General features: G+C 40.3%; 1 pseudogene; it reads right to left on the bottom strand.

Annotated features, from left to right (window-relative positions):
* Window positions 1-1,392: 1,392 nt before the first annotated feature.
* On the bottom strand, window positions 1,393-1,513 carry LOC126021039 (uncharacterized; annotated as a pseudogene).
* Window positions 1,514-18,593: the final 17,080 nt, after the last annotated feature.

The following is an 18,593-nucleotide window of genomic DNA, read 5'->3' as shown; positions in this document are numbered from 1 at the left end:
AAGGTCAGCTCTCAGTCTTCCTTGACCTTTCAGCCTAGTTGATCAAGTTTATCCTCAAGCAAACACGCTTCCCTTGTTATCCAGGATGCCACACTTGACTGATTTCTTTCCTAGCTCATTGGCTGCTTCTTCCCAGATGCTTTTGCTTACTTATGTCACTTTTCATCCATACATGCAGGGTTTGTATCTTAGCTTTCTTGTTTTTCTTGGCTTGACTTGGAAATATCATCTGGTCTCATGACTTACAAGCTGACAACTCCTATATACACATCTCCACCCTTATTTGTCTTCGATTTCCAGCCTATAGCCAAGTCTTGATTCAGTATTTTTACATTTGTACCTTCATGTGCTGAAGACTAAGAGTTAAGCTCTTTCCAAGTCAACTTCATTTTTATTTTAGTTTATTTATTTTCTTGGTTTTGGGTCACACCCGGCAGTGCTCAGGGGTTACTCCTGGCTCTGCACTCAGAAATCGCTCCCGGCAGGCTCAAGGGACCATGTGAGATGCTGGGATTCAAACCACCATCTGTCCTGGATCAGCTGCATACAAGGCAAATGCCCTATTTTGGTGCTATCTCTCTGCCTTATTCCCAAATTACCTTCTTTTGAACTCTCTTGCATATCAATTAAGGATAATTTTATTCTCCCAAATGGAGTCAACATCCATAACACTTTTCTTTGCCACATATTCTATATCTAACCTTTTAGGAAATCATAAATTCTGAATCGTAACACAATATATCATAATCCCTATTGCTATCACTTTAATTATTTATTGGGTAGAAAACATTTATTTGGTGAGGTGAGATGGGGACAGAGACTCAGGAGGAGCACCTACAATGTTCTCAGGAATGTGAAATATGTCATTGGTCTGGAGGCCCATGATGAAGGATGTATTTAATCCCACAGCCATCTGAGATGAGCCATTTCAGCTTTAATGTCTTCAGACTCATTTACTTTAAATTAGGTTGTCTTTTTTTTTGGGTAAAACATGGATTTTCTGGCAGTCAGAGAACTTGATTATGGTACCAAATAAGGCCTCAATCACATGCTTTTTTTGTTTGCTTTTGGGCCACACCCGGTGACACTCAGGGGTTACTCCTGACTATGTGATCAGAAACAGCTCCTGGCTTGGGGGACCATATGGGATGCCAGGGGATTGAACCTTAGTCCATCCTGGGTTGGCCACATGAAAGGCAATTGTTCTACCGCTTATGCCATTGCTCTGGCCCCAATCACATGTTTTTGTTCTACAGATTGGATAGATCATAATGATTTGGCCAATATTGACCCTAGCCACCATGCCCTGGAGCTTTCCAAAGACCCCTGCATTCTTGTTTGGAGCCTGAGATTTGAGTCTACATAAGTGCCAATATGACTTTCAACTGCAAAGAATGCTTTGTATGGTCCCTTAGGGTTGCTATGGGCTGTGGACACTATCAAGGAGGCTGCTGTTTGTAGCCATTGCGCAATGGCCCCACAGGGAAAGCACACTTTGCTTAATGAAGTACCTCTTCAGTTTAATCTACCAATAGTTCTTGTAGGAATTATTGTATTTGCATGCACAGTGCTCAAGCATCCATGTTTTCTCAGTCAGATCTACATACTGAGGTCACATAGGTTTTTAAAGACTGATCATGTCATCTTTCTGTTCCAAATGGTCAGTTACCACCTGTCTTTAAGAATAAAGAAATGGGGCCGGACGGTGGCGCTAGAGGTAAGGTGCCTGCCTTGCCTGCGCTAGCCTTGGACGGACCACGGTTCGATCCCCCGGCAACCCATATGGTCCCCCAAGCCAGGAGCAACTTCTGAGCGCATAGCTAGGAGTAACCCCTGAGCGTTACCGGGTGTGGCCCAAAAACCAAAAAAAAAAAAAAAAAAAAAAAAAAAAAAAAGAACTGCGGTGTTTGCCTTGCAAGCAGCCGATCCAGGACCAAAGATGGTTGGTTCGAATCCCGGTGTCCCATATGGTCCCCCGAGCTTGCCAGGAGCTATTTCTGAGCAGACAGCCAGGAGTAACCCCTGAGCACTGCCAGGTGTGGCCCAACAACAACAACAACAACAAAGAAACAACAACAACAAAAAATAAAGAACCGGGGCCAAAGAGATAGCACAGTGGCAGGGCATTTGCCTTGCATGTGGCTGACCCAGGACAAATGGTGGTTCGAATCCCGGCATCCTATATGGTCCTCTGTGCCTGCAGGAGCTATTTCTGAACTCAGAGCAGAAGTAACCCCTGAATACCACTGGATGTGAACCAAAACAAACAAACAAAAAACCAACCAACCAAAAAAGAATAAAGGACAAAGCCATCATCAGTACCCATAAGGCACTGAGAGAATCCTTAATCTCCTCATTCAGTATCTCTCTCTCTCTCTCTCTCTCTCTCTCTCTCTCTCTCTCTCTCTCTCTCTCTCTCTCTCTCTCTCTCTCTCTCATCCATTGCAGGTATAGGAGTTTTGTTGTTTTTGAAACATGCCTAATGTATTTCGTATTTCAGATGCAGGATCTTTGCCTTTGGTATTCCATATGCCTTGGATCTTCTTCCTCCAAACCCGTGTATAATTATCTTCTTTCAAAGTCTTTCTCCAACGTTACCTTTTTTGATGACCCCAATCTTCTCCACCCTTCTTCATCCTCCCACAGCCCCCAACTTTATTAACTATCATATCATTGGCATCAAGCGAGATACTACATATTGTGCTCATTTATTATATGAATCTTACTTATTATCTCTCCATTATGGTGTCATCTCCATGACAGCAGAAGAACAGAAACTGTTTCTTTCTTTTTTTTTTTTGTCCCAGAACCTATTGTAGATTGTGGTACAAATTCCTAGTGAACATGTTTGAATGAATAAAAGTTGTGGCCATTGAGGGCTATGGTTGGCTTTTCATATATGATGACTCATGGTCATTCAAGCTATTGTTCCATGAAGATCCCACTTTCTAAAGTGTTTATTGCTGGGATTGGGAGTGCCAACACTAATGTTTACCTGGGTGTGGTTTACAGGAGAGGGAGAAACAGGAAAGAGCTCTGTTGCTATTGAGAGTTGTTTGATTAACAGAGCTCTGAGCACCTCTGGGTGTGGCTCAAACCACCCCCCAAAGCTAGGTGAAGTCCTAGCGTGGCCTGATATATTTCATATTCAGAATCTATCATGAGCACTTGCCCCAATTGAAAAAAATAACTGGCTATTATTTTAATGGCTTGGTCCCAATGACCCAGACTTGAAAACTGAGAGGCATAAGTATGAGATTACTTTGGATTGATTTTATGAACCTCAGGATAAGGCAGTAGTAGTGAGAACTGACTCAAGTTTGTCTACCTGGGCACAAAGCCTGGCTTGGAACCTTCCAGCTATGTGAGTTTATGGCAATATTTTCTAAAATGGGAAATCCCTCTCCCAGGGCTTGCTGAATGATTCGGAGGATGGTGGATAACTTTGGGTGCAATTTGTGTGTGGGACGTGGTCTTTGGGCTTATTTTCTTAAATTTAAATATTTTTCTCAGGCCAGTGCTGAATATTTTTTTTCTGAAAAGGGAAAAATATATCAAGTAAGTTTGGGAATCTCTGCTTGGGCAATTTATTTATTTGGTGATACCCTATAGTGCTCAGAGATACTGCTGATATTGTGTTCAGGGGTTATTTCTGATGGTGGTTGGGGGGGCTATATTAGGAACTTGGAACTGGGGTTTGCCACATGCAGGGCAAGAATCACGACTCTAGTACTATCTCTGTGGTCCCTAGACAACTAATTTAATTGCCTGTGCCTTAATTTTCTCCTCTGTACAGCTGCAATGGGAATAGCATTTGTATATCTCTTTATAATTCCCTCGGTTATCAACATCAACAATAACCATGGCCTGTTAGACATGTAGCTTCTTGGTCTGCTCATACTAACTAAAGAAACTACATTCTCACAAGCTGTTCACAGGTCTCCCATACGCATCCATATCTAAGGTGTATGGTTTTCAAACAGCGACTGTAATATATTCAACACTACACAGCGTTGCTGAAATTTTAGACTAGCACTGTTTTTGTTTTAGAGCTATGCCTGGTTATGTGCAGAGCTTACTTCTAACTCTGTGCTTTTAGGGATCATTGCTTTTTTTTTTTTTTTTTTTTTTAGTTTTTGGGCCACTCCCAGCGGTGCTCAAGGGTTACTCCTGGCTGTCTGCTCAGAAATAGCTCCTGGCAGGCACAGGGGACCCTATGGGACACCAGGATTCGAACCAACCACCTTTGGTCCTGGATCGGCTGCTTGCAAGGCAAACCCCGCTGTGCTATCTCTCTGGGCCCTTAGGGATCACTCCTGGCATAGCTTGAGGTACAAGGGATTGAATCCAAGTCAGCTGCATGCAAGAGAAGTGCTTTACCTATTTTATTATCTCTCTAGCCTAGTAGTCTGATATTTCACCAGATTAGAAAAAACAAATGTTCCCAGTAAGTAGAGATATGATTTTTAAAAATAAATGACTTTACTTAAAGACTATGTATTGGTCCTCTGAGCCTGCCAGGAGTAATTTCTTTCTTTTTTTAACTTATTATTTTTTATTTTAAATTAATTTGAGGAGTAATTTCTTGAGTGAAGAGCCAGGAGTAACTAACCCTTGAGCCCTGCTTGGTATGGCCCAGAAATCAAAACAGAAAAGAGTCCATGTATTACATAATTGCTCACAATACATTTGTTTCTGTCACTCATGTTGTAACACTAATTCCACCATGAATATACAATTTTTTCTATCATTGTCTCTCTCATTTCAAAACCTACCCCCTTGACAGCTAAGAAATAATGTATTTTATATTGCTTGTTTTTAGGTAAGTGATAATGAAATTTGCTGCAACATGGAGGAAATGGAAGATATTATGTTAAATAAAGTAAGTCAGAAGAAGAAAGATAAATAGAGAATGAAATCACTTATATGTGGTAGTTAGAATAACTGCATGAAGAAATGAAATGTCTTGAACACTATTGGCCCCAGAGTATAGCAAGGAAAAGGAAAAAGAAATTGAGTGGAGGAGGAGAAAAACAAATATGAAAGGATAGGGGTCAAGGGCCAAATGGTCTCGGGTACACTGGTAGTGTTAGGAAAATACAGAACTAAATATCTAAGCTAGAGTTAGCAATAATGAAATCATGAGATTCAAACTTTAACAATCTAAACTTAAAATAGGCCTATTATGGTGGCAGGCTGAGGGCAGGGGTGGGTGGTGGCATGGAATGCACTCAGAAAACATTGGAGGGAGGTCAACACTGGTGATGGAATTGGTCCTGAAACATTGTATGTCTGAAACCCGACTATAAAGAACTTTGTAAATCACCATAAAAATTTCAATAAAAAATTAAAATATAAATTCAAGATATGGGGCCGGAGAGATAGCATGGAGGTAGGAATTTTGCCTTGCATGCAGAAGGATGGTGGTTCAAATCCTGGCATCCCATATGGACCCCGAGCCTGCTAGGAGTGATTTCTGAGCCTAGAGTCAGGAGGAATCCTTGAGCGCTGCCAGGTGTGACCCAAAAACAAAAAGGAAAACAAAAACAAAAAAAATAAATTCAAGATAAATTTTACAAAAAAGTACAGCAACAAAAAAGTCTGTGAAAATTATTTAATCTCGCAATATAGCCATTGAGTCATTGGTTCAGTAGATTTTCTAAGCTGTTTGTTGCTAGTTGTTCTTTCTATTATTTGTTTTGTTTCTGAACAAAGGGTTGACTTTAAATCCATATTGACCTGTAAATTGGTGTCTTCCTACTGGGGTGACATCAATAAGTTTGGAGTTGTCACAGTTAAACAATCCAGGAATTTCAAGTTCTGTGACTGATATTGTGGTCTTTGTAGGGTATATTTTCAGTACCAGGTCTTCCAGAAGTACAAGAGGCGAGGGTAGGATGGTGGTGGTAGATAGGTTGCTAGCACTCACTTCAAAAAAGTCCTGGTGATGTCAGACCAAATACCAGCATACTTGAGTTTTGGTCAGTTTGGCATCTCTGCAGAAATCCATGGTTAAATGATGAAGCTGGGCCATTGGCAAAATGGCAATTGTGGGTGGTGGGTGCAACTGGTGTGGCTTCAGCAGATTGGGGTCTTGTTGGATTTTAAGTCAATCGTTGCCAATTTCTGAGCTATACTTCCTTGCCTGTGATATAAAATAATTAAAAATACTTTTTTGTCTGTTTTTGGGCCACACCCAGCAATATACAAGGCTTACTACTAGTTCTGTGCTCAGAGATCTCTCTTGGCAATGCTCATATGTGATCATATGTGGTGCTGGGAATTAAACCTAGATTAACTATGTGAAAGACAAGTGCCCTGTCTGCTAGACCAGTGGTCGGCAACCTGCGGCTCGCGAGCCACATGTGGCTCTTTACACTTTTAATTTGGCTCTTCTGTGTGCCGGGCGGCAGCTCCAGGAGTCAGGACTCTTGCTCCGAGCCTCTGTCAGGCCCTGTGTGCAGCTTCGGAGGCTGGCTCCAAGAGTGTAAGATGATACCCATAATCAACCCTAAACAAAGGTGTTCCCCCAATGTCATCCTTTTTTAAACCTCTTCCTTTGATATGTAAAAATCCACTGAATATGTCCTTCTGTCTGTGCCTCCTGGTATTGGGAATTGGTTTTAATAAAGAAAGAGGTGTTCTAGCGTTTTGGGCTTGAGGCAGAGAGTACAAGGTAAAAGGCCATGGACTCCATGATCATCCTTTCCTGGCTAGCTTGGTTTATTATTTTTTTCCTGCTACCCTGCTTCTTCAGACCAGATTGGGTGGGGTTTAGAAATACAATGCCTGGAGTGATCTTAAAACACATATTTTATTTTGCACAAGAGTGGGCATCTTCCATGAAGGATTCTCAACCCAGAGTTTTCTTTTCCATGGATTCTCATGTTCAGAGTACTCATGATTAAAGTTGTGAGCTAATGCCCTTAAATGCTGTTTTTCATATTGATTATGACTTTCTGCATAATATAAGTACCAATCAGAAATTTTTTGCAAGAGTGAAAACATTTCAATATCTCCTTCTTAGACACAGCTACTCCAGAATCAGATTCTTTTTTGAACACATCCATCTTATGTCTCACTGTGAAAACTACTTGTGAAACTCCCCTGCAGAGAAATATTAAATTCATAGAGAAAATGAACAATGTCTGCCAAAAACAGAAGCTTAGCTACCCATTCCTTGTCCAACTGGGGCTGTACAAAGTCAGAGTTCTGCTCTCACAGGAACTGTACAACTTCTTCCCTCTTGCCAACAAGGTGAGAGAGTACCCTTCCCCTGAACAGCCACTTCACTTCTTCATGGAGAAGATGCTAGTAGTGGGCATCCATACTCTCACCAAGGGTGGTGAATAGCCTAGATTTGATCACAATTGTGAATTTCACAAATTATTTTTACTGTGTCATCTGTCATAGAGTTTAGTTCAGCAGGGAGTTTTTTTGAATCCAGTCTATCATACAACGAGTGGATACAATGTACGGGTGTGCAACTTCTGTTTCTTGTGACTACACAAAAACACTGAGTCATGCACAGTGCATCATCTGTACATATATCAGCACATCAGATTATTATTCTGAGTGAAATGAGTCAGAAGGAGAGGTATAGACACAGAATAATAAATGGCAATATGGTAATAATATCTAGAGAAAATAGGGATGAGGGACAGGAGGACTCGTCCATGATAGGAAGCTTGCCATAAAAAGTGGTGAGTTCAGTTAGAATAGAGAAAGGTACATTATGACATTGATAGTTCGAACATATTACTCTGGACAAGAACTGGATGCTGAAAATGGATGAGTAACATGCATGGTACCCTTTAATTAACAATATTGCAAACCACGGTGTCATAAAGAAAATTTTGCAAACCTCAGTGTCATAAAGAAAAAGAAGGATAGAGAGAAAAAAGCAAAATGCCTGCCCCTGACATAGGCAGAGGAGGGTGAAAGGGAAGGAAACAAGGGACATTGGTGGTGGGGAAAGTGCACTGGTGAAGGATGGTGTACATTCTATGATTGAAACTCAAGTATGAATAATTTTGTAACAAATATGCTTAAATAAGAATTATTTTTAAAATGATTCAGGCACACTATCATAATTCCTTTATAATATATCATATGCCTTTAACAAAGTGCTGCTTTTGTTTTTGTGTGTATTTTAGTTTGGTTTCTTGCAGCACACACTAAAGTGTCAATAGATTTTTTTCCTTTCAGTGAAATCACTACTTTTCTCTGGAACACTGTCCTTGCTTTTAAAGATTTTAAAAGGTTTTTCTCTTTTACCTATTTCATCTCCATAGGGTTTCAAATTTTCAGCATATTTGGGTTATTAAGAGGAAACATTTTGAAACATTTTGCTTCCTTATTAAAGCATTTTTCCTAGAGAAGGGTGTTCACTACCAGAATTAACAAACGATCAGTGGATTCAAAAACTGTATTTCATGGTGGATGTTACTTCACATCTAAATCAGCTTAATCATAAACTACAGGGGAAAGGAAACACGATTTTTTCGATGTTAGAAGTTATTTTGTTTGAAAACAAATGATCTGTTTTTGCTCAAGATTTTGACAGAGAAACTTTGATTCACTTTCCAAGCCTGTTGAGACATTGCCAAGAAAATAATTCTGATTTTGACATTACCTATTTTAAAACAGCACTTTTAAATATGAGGGAAGCTTTTCTTAAGAGGTTTCAGGATTTCAGAAACAGCAAAGTGACGTTGGCCTTTGTTAAAAAAAAAAAAACAACCCTCTGGATGCCACTGTAACGGAATTAAATTTTTCTCCCTTGAATATTGACATTGGCAACTTTGAAATGCAATTTCTGGATTTAAAAAACAAAGAACTGTGGAGCTCGAAATTTGAACGTCTTTGTGCTAATTTAGAAAGATTGGAGAAACACAAATGTGAACTTAGTTCACAGCACAAGTGGTCTGCTTTGAAAGACCGGGAGAAGGAAGATATGTTGATATTTAACACCTGGAATAGTATTCCTGACTCATATAGTCAACTAAAAAAGCTAGCGTTTGCTGTTCTTTCTTTGTTGGGGTCTACATATTTATGCGAACAATTATTTTCAAGCACCACTTATCAAGAGTAAATTGAGAAATCGTCTCATCGATGAGAACCTGGAATCGTGCCTAAAATTAAAAACAACATACAAACCTGACTTACTCAAACTATCCAAGGAAATGTAAGGCCAATGTTCACATTAGTGTTTGTGACGTTGTCAGTCATTGTCAGGATGTAATTTTCTCTACATTGTAAGGCAAATTTTACAGAATTTAACGTTATTGATAAATAATATCATTCTAAAATTTTTGTTTTATTGTGTTATTTGTATCCTCCCGACTTATGTGGATACTTGCATGCAGAATATTCTCAATAAAAACTTATTGAAACTAAAAACAGTGTACCATCCTATGCATTTTCGGTTTTAAAAATGTGGCTATCAGGGCTGGAGATATAGCATGGAGGTAAGGCATTTGCCTCTGATGCAGAAGGTCGATGGTTCGAATCCCGGCATCTCATATGGTCCTCTGAGCCTGCCAGGAGTGATTTCTGAGCATAGAGCCAGGAGTAACCCCTGAGCGCTGCCCCCCCAAAAAAACCCAACCCCCCAAAAAATGTGGCTCTCAAAATAAATTTCAATCGTAGTTTTGTTGAGATTTGGCTCAGTTGAAAAAAAAGGTTGCTGACCACTGTGCTAGACTAACACTCTGGCCCCAGGGAAAATAATTTCTTGTTTTTTTTTTTTTTTTTTTTTTAATTGAGGCATAGTGATTTACAGAGTTTAAGTTTGATTTACAAAGACTGAGTTTCTCTTTTGTTTTGTTTTGTTTTGGGGTCACACCCGGCAGTGCTCAGGGTTTACTCCTGGCTCTGCACTCAGAAATCACTGCTGGCAGGCATGGGGGACCATATGGGATGCCAGAATCCGAAACATTGTCCATCCTGGGTTGGCTGTGTGCAAGGCAAGCACTCTACCACTGTGCTATATCTCTGGCCCCCAAAGACTGAGTTTCAAGCATACACTGTTCCAAAACGAATCCTTTCACCAGTGCACACTTTTACCAGTGTTCTCAGTTTTTTTCCCAGTCCCCATCCTGCCTCAATGGAAAGCATCTTCTTTTTTATTTTTTCCTGTTTCCCACCCAACTCCAGTGGAATGCCTTCTGCTGAAGGAAGTTCTCACGTTCTTTATTTCTATTGCCTCTGAGCATTTGTTATTCCCCTATTATGTGTATGCCCCACATATGAAAGAAATCATTCTTTTTTTTTAATTGAATCAGCAGTTGAGTTATGCAATTACAAAGTTGTTGATGTTTGGGTTTCAGTCATACAATGTACACCACCCAACCCTTCACTAGTGTACATTTCCCACCACCAATGTCCCCTGTTCCCTCTTGCCTTCCTTCCCCTACTCAGTCTGCTTCTATGGTAGACACTTTTCCTCTCACACCCTCTCTTTTGCTCTTTTTTTCTGAAAGAGGTCATTCTCTCTGTCTCTTTTCTTCTGAGTATTACTCAACATGATGCTCCCAGATCCATTTTTCCCCCTGGGGTAGTGGGGTCTACACTTGAAAGTGCTCAGGACTTACTTTCATTCAGGGCTTACTATTATCTTATTATTATCAAGATTACTCTTGGTGTGGCTCAAGGTACCATATGTGTTGCTGGGGATTCAACCTGAATTAGTTGCTTGAAAGCAAGTGCCCTATCCTCATATTGTTATTCCAGCCCAGAAAAAAATAACTGGTATGCCTTGTCAGTTATGAGTTTGTGGGATTCAGTTCTGCTTATCAAATCACATTTTACTGTCCACAGAATTAAAAAGACCAGAATCTGGGGCTGGAGTGATGGTGCAGCTGTAGGGTATTTGCCTTGCATGTGGCTGATCCAGGACGGATCTTGGTTCTATCCCCCTGCGTCCCATATGGTCCCCCAAGCCAGGAGCGATTTCTGAGTGTACAGCTAGGAGAAACTCCTGAGTGTCACCGGATGTGGCCCAAAAACCAACAACAAAAAACAAACAAAACAACAACAACAAACCCAAAAGACCAGAATCAAGGTAAGCAAGAAAACAAAAAGACCAGTATCTTTTTTTGGAAACTGGGCAAGAGAAAAGGTCATGGCAAAACATTTACAAAACTTCTTAGTGGTAAATGATTTTTTTTTCATCCTCCCAGCTACATCTTATTTTGTCTCAATGACTATTTGACAGTACTCTAAGAACTAGTAGTACCTTGTGCTTTTGCTCTTAATCAGAACCCCTTTTAGCATAAACACTAGCATTTCAAAAAAAATTTTTTTTTTTGTGGTTTTTGGGTCACACCCAGCAGTGCTCAGGGGTTTTTCCTGGCTCCGTGCTCAGAAATTGCTCCTGGCAGGCACGGGGGACCATATGGGACACCGGGATTCGAACCAATGACCTTCTGCATAAAAGGTAAACGCCTTACCTCCATGCTATCTCTCCGGCCCCGCATTTCAAAATTTTTATCTGTTGGTGTCATAATTGCTTCACAGGTTATAAATCAGAGCAAGAAGTTCTAAGAGCCTAATTTTCTTAAATGCAGTTAGTAATCATCATCTATGGCTCTGGAGGGGTTCTAGGAAATAGTCTTTATTTTAGAGAAAAATTATAAGCTTGATGCTTTTCTCAGAACACACAATTTTAATAACAGTGTTCAATATTTCTAACATTATTTTTATTTTTTTAATATCTCTATTTAAACACCTTGATTACAAACATGATTGTGGTTGGGTTTCAGTCATGTAAAGAACACCCCCCCCCCTTCACCAGTGCAACATTCCCATCCCCAATGTCCCAAATCTCCCTCCTCCCCACTCCACCCTCTGCCTGTACTCTAGACAGGCTTTCTACTTCCCTCATTCATTCTCATTGTTAGGATAGTTCTCAATGTACTTATTTCTCTAACTATACTCATCACTCTTTGTGGTGAGCTTCATGAAGTGAGCTGGAACTTCCAGCCCTCCTCTCTTTTGTCTCTTAACATTATTTTTTTAAACCACTGACAGATCAGAGAACAAACTCTTTTGCCTAATGGTAGATTTGGCCATCATGAGGTGGTCCTAAGTCATGTTATGAGTTCAAATGTGGAGTTCATATATTGAAGCCCTGACCTTTAGGGAAATTCTATTTGAAGTCAGGACTTTTAGGGAGCTGATTAAGATTAAATGAGGCCATCAAAGAAGGGCTTTATTCAGTAGGACTGGCACCAGATAAGAGGATAAAGAGATACCACAGGTCTCCTCTTTTTTTTTCTATGCACACACAAAAGAAAGGGCAGATGAAAGAGAGGGTGGCTTATCCATACCCCAAAAAGAGATCTATTCTTAAGGTATTTTAAGTTTAGCCTATACCACTGTGAAATAATGTTGATGCAATGCGCTGGTGGCATTTTGAGAGGCTGTTCAAGCAGACTAATAAAATATTTCCCCAACTTTCTTATGATCCCCTTGGGTACTTCTCTCCTCCAAGGTGTCTGTGACCTTTTGCTCTTGAATTTTCTTGAAGGGGATAGTGGGTGAGAGTGGGGGGGGGCGTTCTTTATCTCTTGACAAAGTTAAAATCTCAATAGGGCCTTGGCAGACTTAATGAGTTAAATAGGATTTTGCTGGACATAATTACAGATATTGAAATGAGACCCTCCTGGATTTAAGATTTGCCCTAAATCCAGTGATCAGCATTCTTAGAAGAGGAGAGGATACAGAGAATGTAAAGATTAAGACAGAGATTGGAGTTTGGCTCCATTTAAGCCAATGAAAGCTGGAAGCCCCCAAGAGCTAGAACAGACAGAAATTTCTCTTCTAAAACATAGTTTTGGCTGAGGTCAGTTTTTTTTTTTTCTTTTTAACCTTTAGCAAGATAATAAATTCCTATGGTTTTCAGTCATCAAGTTTGTGGTAATTTGTTATAACAGCCCCATGAAGTTAAAACACCTTTTCTGATCATCTCAGGAGAAAGCTCAGGTAGTACAAGGAGTCTGTAAGCTTTTTCCTGGACTATAGACTTCTGGAATTTTTTTCTTTTCTTCTTGACCTTGCCTTTTATTATTGTTTCGATGACTTGGGGATGTACACATGCTTGGTTGTATGATGGGGATTGCTGAGGGTTATTGAGAGGCACACACACATGCTTCTAGGTGTGTCTCAATTTAGCCTTGGTGATTTCCCAAATTTAACATTATGCTGGACATTCCAAACTTGGTTGACACTGGAGGTCCCAAATAACAGAACCCCTGGAATTGTATTTGGCGCACATGAACAGCACTGGAGCTCAAACTTATTCCTTCATGCTTGCAAGGTGGCACTTACATTAAAAATTTATAGTTTGGACAGACTTAGTTCAACTTTCTCAGATAAAGAAATAGAGTCTCAGCTACACAGTATCTTGGGGAAGATTACACAGCTAACTCATGACTGGGTAAGATTTCCTGTGAAGATTTCCTTTGATTTCCTGTAAAGTTCCTTTTCCAACACAAAAATGTTGCGTCACTTCCTTCCTTCAAATGTATCCAGATGATCCTCTTCCTCATTATAACCAAGGGGCTCATTTTTCAAGTCTCTTTTCTCAAATATCTGTGTTGAGAGCAGTGAATAGAGAGTGGAAGAATTTGCAGCTATGCTTGATAGAGCAACCTCATGTCTCATCTCTGTAAGTGATGATTTCTGAAGTTTTATAAAAAAATCAAGTCACGGCAAAAGCTGGCTCCCTGTGTGTGACACCAGGCGGGGAAAATCCGCGAAAGTACACCGCCCCAGTGGGGCTCAGCTGTGAAAGACTGTGAGTGTGACCTGTCTATGTCTGTCTACTGTCCTCTTGCGTGAAACTCTTGCGAGTGGGGCAAAAAGAGCCTCCAGAAACCTCGCTCGCCCAGACGCCATTTTCAGGGAGGGACTTCAGAGCATAAAAACCGGCTATCCTTTGCAAAAGCTGGCTCCCTGTGTGTGACACCAGGCGGGGAAAATCCGCGAAAGTACACCGGCCCAGTGGGGCTCAGCTGTGAAAGACTGTGAGTGTGACCTGTCTATGTCTGTCTACTGTCCTCTTGCGTGAAACTCTTGCGAGTGGGCAAAAAGAGGCTCAGAGGAGCACGGCCGCTCCGCTTCGCTACGCGGCCGTGCACTCTTCTAAGGAAAGAACTCCATTGCAACAAGAAGGAAAAATCACACTAAGAACGGCGCTATATCACAGAAGCAAACATTTCTCTCTGGACTGTCTTCTCTGTTACATGCTCGGGCCTAAGATTTGACCCAGTGTGAGGCTTCATCCACGGAGGACTCCCCTCCCTTAGAGGCAAGTCAGCCCATCCAGAAAGGGAGGAGCCAGAGGAGTGTGCTGCCTACATCATATAGACAATGAATACCACTACAACACGTAGAAAAACCCACAATACAAATGTGACAATGGGGAAACAGCGCAGGCCAGCATCAGACATAGAGAATGAAGATGACAATTCTGAGGACCAGATAATGACTGAACAACTAATCAACCTCTCAGATAAGGACTTTAGACTAGCAATATGGAAGGTGCTCAACAGACTCCAAGAAACCATGGATCGAGTTGAACAGAACACTAATAAGAACCAAGAAAATATGAAGGCAGAAATGACAAAACTCCAAACGGAAATAACATGTCAACTAACAGGCCTGAAAAACTCAGTAAACGAAGTGAATGACAAAATGGATAAGCTCTGGGACAGGGTATCAGAAGCTGAGAATAGACTTGGTGCTGTGGAAGATGAGATACATAACAATTCCATACAGCAGGAGAGATTGGACAAAAAACTTAAAGCAAATGAGCAGACAATGGAAAAATTAGTCAAAGAATGGGAACAGACGAAAATAGAAGTCTATGATAAGATCAACAGAAACAACTTAAGAATCATTGGAGTCCCAGAGACCCAGGAAGAAAATTTCCAGGAAGAATCAATGGTCAAGAACATCATTAAAGAGAAACTTCCAGAGCTAAAGAATATATGTGATCAAATCCTGCATGCCCGAAGAGTGCCAACCAAAAGAGACCCCAGAAAAACCACCCCAAGACACATCCTAGTCACAATGACAAATCCCACAGATAGAGACAGAATTCTGAAAACAGCAAGATCAAAAGGGGAAATCATGTTCAAGCAAGCTTCCCAGAGATTTACAGCAGACCTGTCACCAGAAACGCTCAATGCCAGAAAGCAGTGGTGGGATATTGTGACAAGACTGAATGAAAATGAATGCTTCACCCAGAATACTATACCCAGCAAAACTCACTTTCCGGTTTGATGGAAGAATACATGGTTTCACAGACAAAAAACAGCTCAGAAACTTCACAGACACAAAACCAGTCTTAAGAGAAAAAACTGAAAGACCTAATCTAAGACAAGACTACCCACAAGACACACCAAATTTTGAAATAAAGATGGCGTTAAATCCCAGGACAATTCTTTCTCTCAACGTCAATGGACTAAATGCACCAGTTAAGAGACACAGAGTGGCTAAATGGATCAAAAAACTCAATCCAACCTTCTGCTGCCTCAAGAAACGCACCTGAATAGTCAGAACAAACATAGACTCAAAATAAAAGGCTGGAGAAAAGTTATCCAAGCAAACAACACCCATAAAAAAGCTGGAGTGGCCATACTAATATCAGATAATGCAAACTTTATACTCAGGAAGGTTGTAAGGGACAAAGACGGACATTTTATATTAATCAAGGGGTACGTAGAGCAGGAAGAATTCACTCTCCTAAACATATATGCACCGAATGAGGGGCCAGCAAAATATTTAATACAACTGCTGACAAATCTGAAAAATAATATCAACAACAACACAATAATTGTGGGGGACCTAAACACGGCTTTGTCAACACTGGACAGGTCATCCAGACTGAAACCCAACAAGAATATACTAGACCTGAGGAGAGAAATGGAAGAAAGAGGCCTAGTGGATATATATAGGACACACCATCCCCAGAAACCTGGATACACATTCTTCTCCAATGTACATGGTACATTCTCCAGAATAGACTACATGCTGGCACATAAAACATACCTCCATAAGATCAAGAGGATAGAAATTTTGCAGACTACCTTCGCTGACCACAAGGCTCTGAAATTATTTGTGAACTCCAAAGGGACTCAGAAGAAACACTTTAACACCTGGAAGTTAAACAGCCTCATGCTCAATAACCAGTGGGTCCGAGATGAAATCAAGGAGGAAATAAAAAGGTTCCTGGAAACAAATGACAATCAAGACACAAACTCTCAGAACTTATGGGACACAGCAAAAGCAGTACTGAGAGGAAAATTTATAGCTTTGCAAGCACACATCAGGAAGGAAGAAGGAGCTTACCTGAGTAGCTTAATGACACAGCTAATAGAACTAGAAAATGCTCAACAAAAGGACCCAAGAACAGGAAGACAGAAGGAAATAACAAAGCTGAGAGCAGAAATCAACGAAGTGGAAACTCAAAAAACAATCCGAAAGATCAACGAAAGCAGAAGTTGGTTCTTTGAAAAAATAAACAAGATTGATAGACCACTGGCAAACCTAACAAAGAAAGAGAGAGAGAGAAACTTGATAACTCGTATCAGGAATGAAAAAGGAGAGATCACTACTGATTTGACAGAGATTCAAAGGGTAATCAGAAACTACTTTGAAAAACTCTACGCCACTAAAAATGAGAACCTGGAAGAAATGGATAAATTCTTGGACTCTTATAATCTTCCACGGTTGAAGGAAGAGGATGTAGCATATCTAAACACCCCCATCACCATTGATGAAATTAAAACAGTAATCAAATGTCTGCCGAAAAACAAAAGCCCAGGTCCAGATGGATTCACTAATGTATTCTATCAAACTTTCCAAGAGGAACTACTGCCAATCTTGGCAAGACTCTTTCATGAAATTGAACAAACAGAAACACTTCCAAATAGCTTTTATGAAGCCAACATCACCTTGATACCTAAACCAGACAGAGACGCTACCAAAAAAGAAAATTACAGACCAATATCACTGATGAATGCAGATGCAAAGATCCTCAACAAAATCCTGGCAAATAGGATTCAATGCCTCATTAAGAAGATCATCCACTACGATCAAGTAGGTTTCATCCCAGGAATGCAAGGCTGGTTTAACATCCGTAAATCTATCAACATAATACACAACATCAATAACAAGAAAAATAAAAACCACATGATCATATCAATAGATGCAGAGAAAGCATTTGATAAGGTCCAACACCCATTCTTGATCAAAACTCTCAGCAAGATGGGAATGGAGGGAACCTTTCTCAATATAGTGAAGGCCATCTACCACAAGCCAGTGGCAAATATTATCCTCAATGGAGAAAAACTGAAAGCCTTCCCTCTAAATTCTGGCACAAGACAAGGCTGTCCTCTCTCACCACTCCTATTCAACATAGCACTGGAAGTACTTGCTATAGCGATTAGGCAAGAAAAGGATATCAAGGGAATCAGATAGGAAAGGAAGAAGTCAAGCTCTCACTGTTTGCAGATGACATGATACTCTACTTAGAAAACCCTAAGACTCTATCAAAAAGCTTCTAGAAACAATAGACTCATATAGCAAGGTGGCAGGCTACAAAATTAACACACAAAAATCAATGGCCTTTCTATACACCAACAGTAATAAGAAAGAAATGGACATTAAGAAAACAACCCCATTCACAATAGTACCACACAAACTCAAATATCTTGGAATCAACTTGACTAAATATGTGAAGGACCTATACAAAGAAAACTATAAAACTCTGCTCCAAGAAATAAGAGAGGACACACGGAAATGGAAACACATACCCTGCTCATGGATTGGCAGGATTAACATCATCAAAATGTCAATACTCCCCAAGGCATTATACAGATTTAATGCCATCCCTCTAAAGATACCCATGACATTCTTCAAAGAAGTGGATCAGACACTTTTGAAATTCATTTGGAACAATAAACACCCTCGAATAGCTAAAGCAATCATTGGGAAAAAGAATATGGGAGGAATTACTTTCCCCAACTTTAAACTGTACTACAAAGCAACAGTTATCAAAACAGCATGGTATTGGAATAAGGATAGGTCCTCAGATCAGTGGAATAGGCTTGAATACTCAGAAAATGTTCCCCCAGAGATACAACCATCTAATTTTTGATAAAGGAGCAGGAAATCCTAAATGGAGCAGGGAAAGCCTCTTCAACAAGTGGTGTTGGCACAATTGGATAGCCACTTGCAAAAAATTAAACTTAGACCCCCAGCTAACATCATGTACAAAGGTAAAATCCAAATGGATTAAAGACCTCGATATCAGCCCCCAAAACCATAAGATATATAGAACAGCACATAGGCAAAAACACTACAGGACATTACAGGCATCTTCAAGGAGGAAACTGCACTCTCCAAGCAAGTGAAAGCAGAGATTAACAGATGGGAATATATTAAGCTGAGAAGCTTCTGCACCTCAAAGGAAATAGTGCCCAGGATACAAGAGCCACCCACTGAGTGGGAGAAACTATTCACCCAATACCCATCAGATAAGGGGCTAATCTCCAAAATATACAAGGCACTGACAGAACTTT

The sequence above is a fragment of the Suncus etruscus genome, chromosome 10, assembly GCF_024139225.1.
Source record: "Suncus etruscus isolate mSunEtr1 chromosome 10, mSunEtr1.pri.cur, whole genome shotgun sequence".
Classification (NCBI taxonomy): domain Eukaryota; kingdom Metazoa; phylum Chordata; class Mammalia; order Eulipotyphla; family Soricidae; genus Suncus; species Suncus etruscus.
This window is presented reverse-complemented; position numbering and strand designations above follow the sequence as displayed.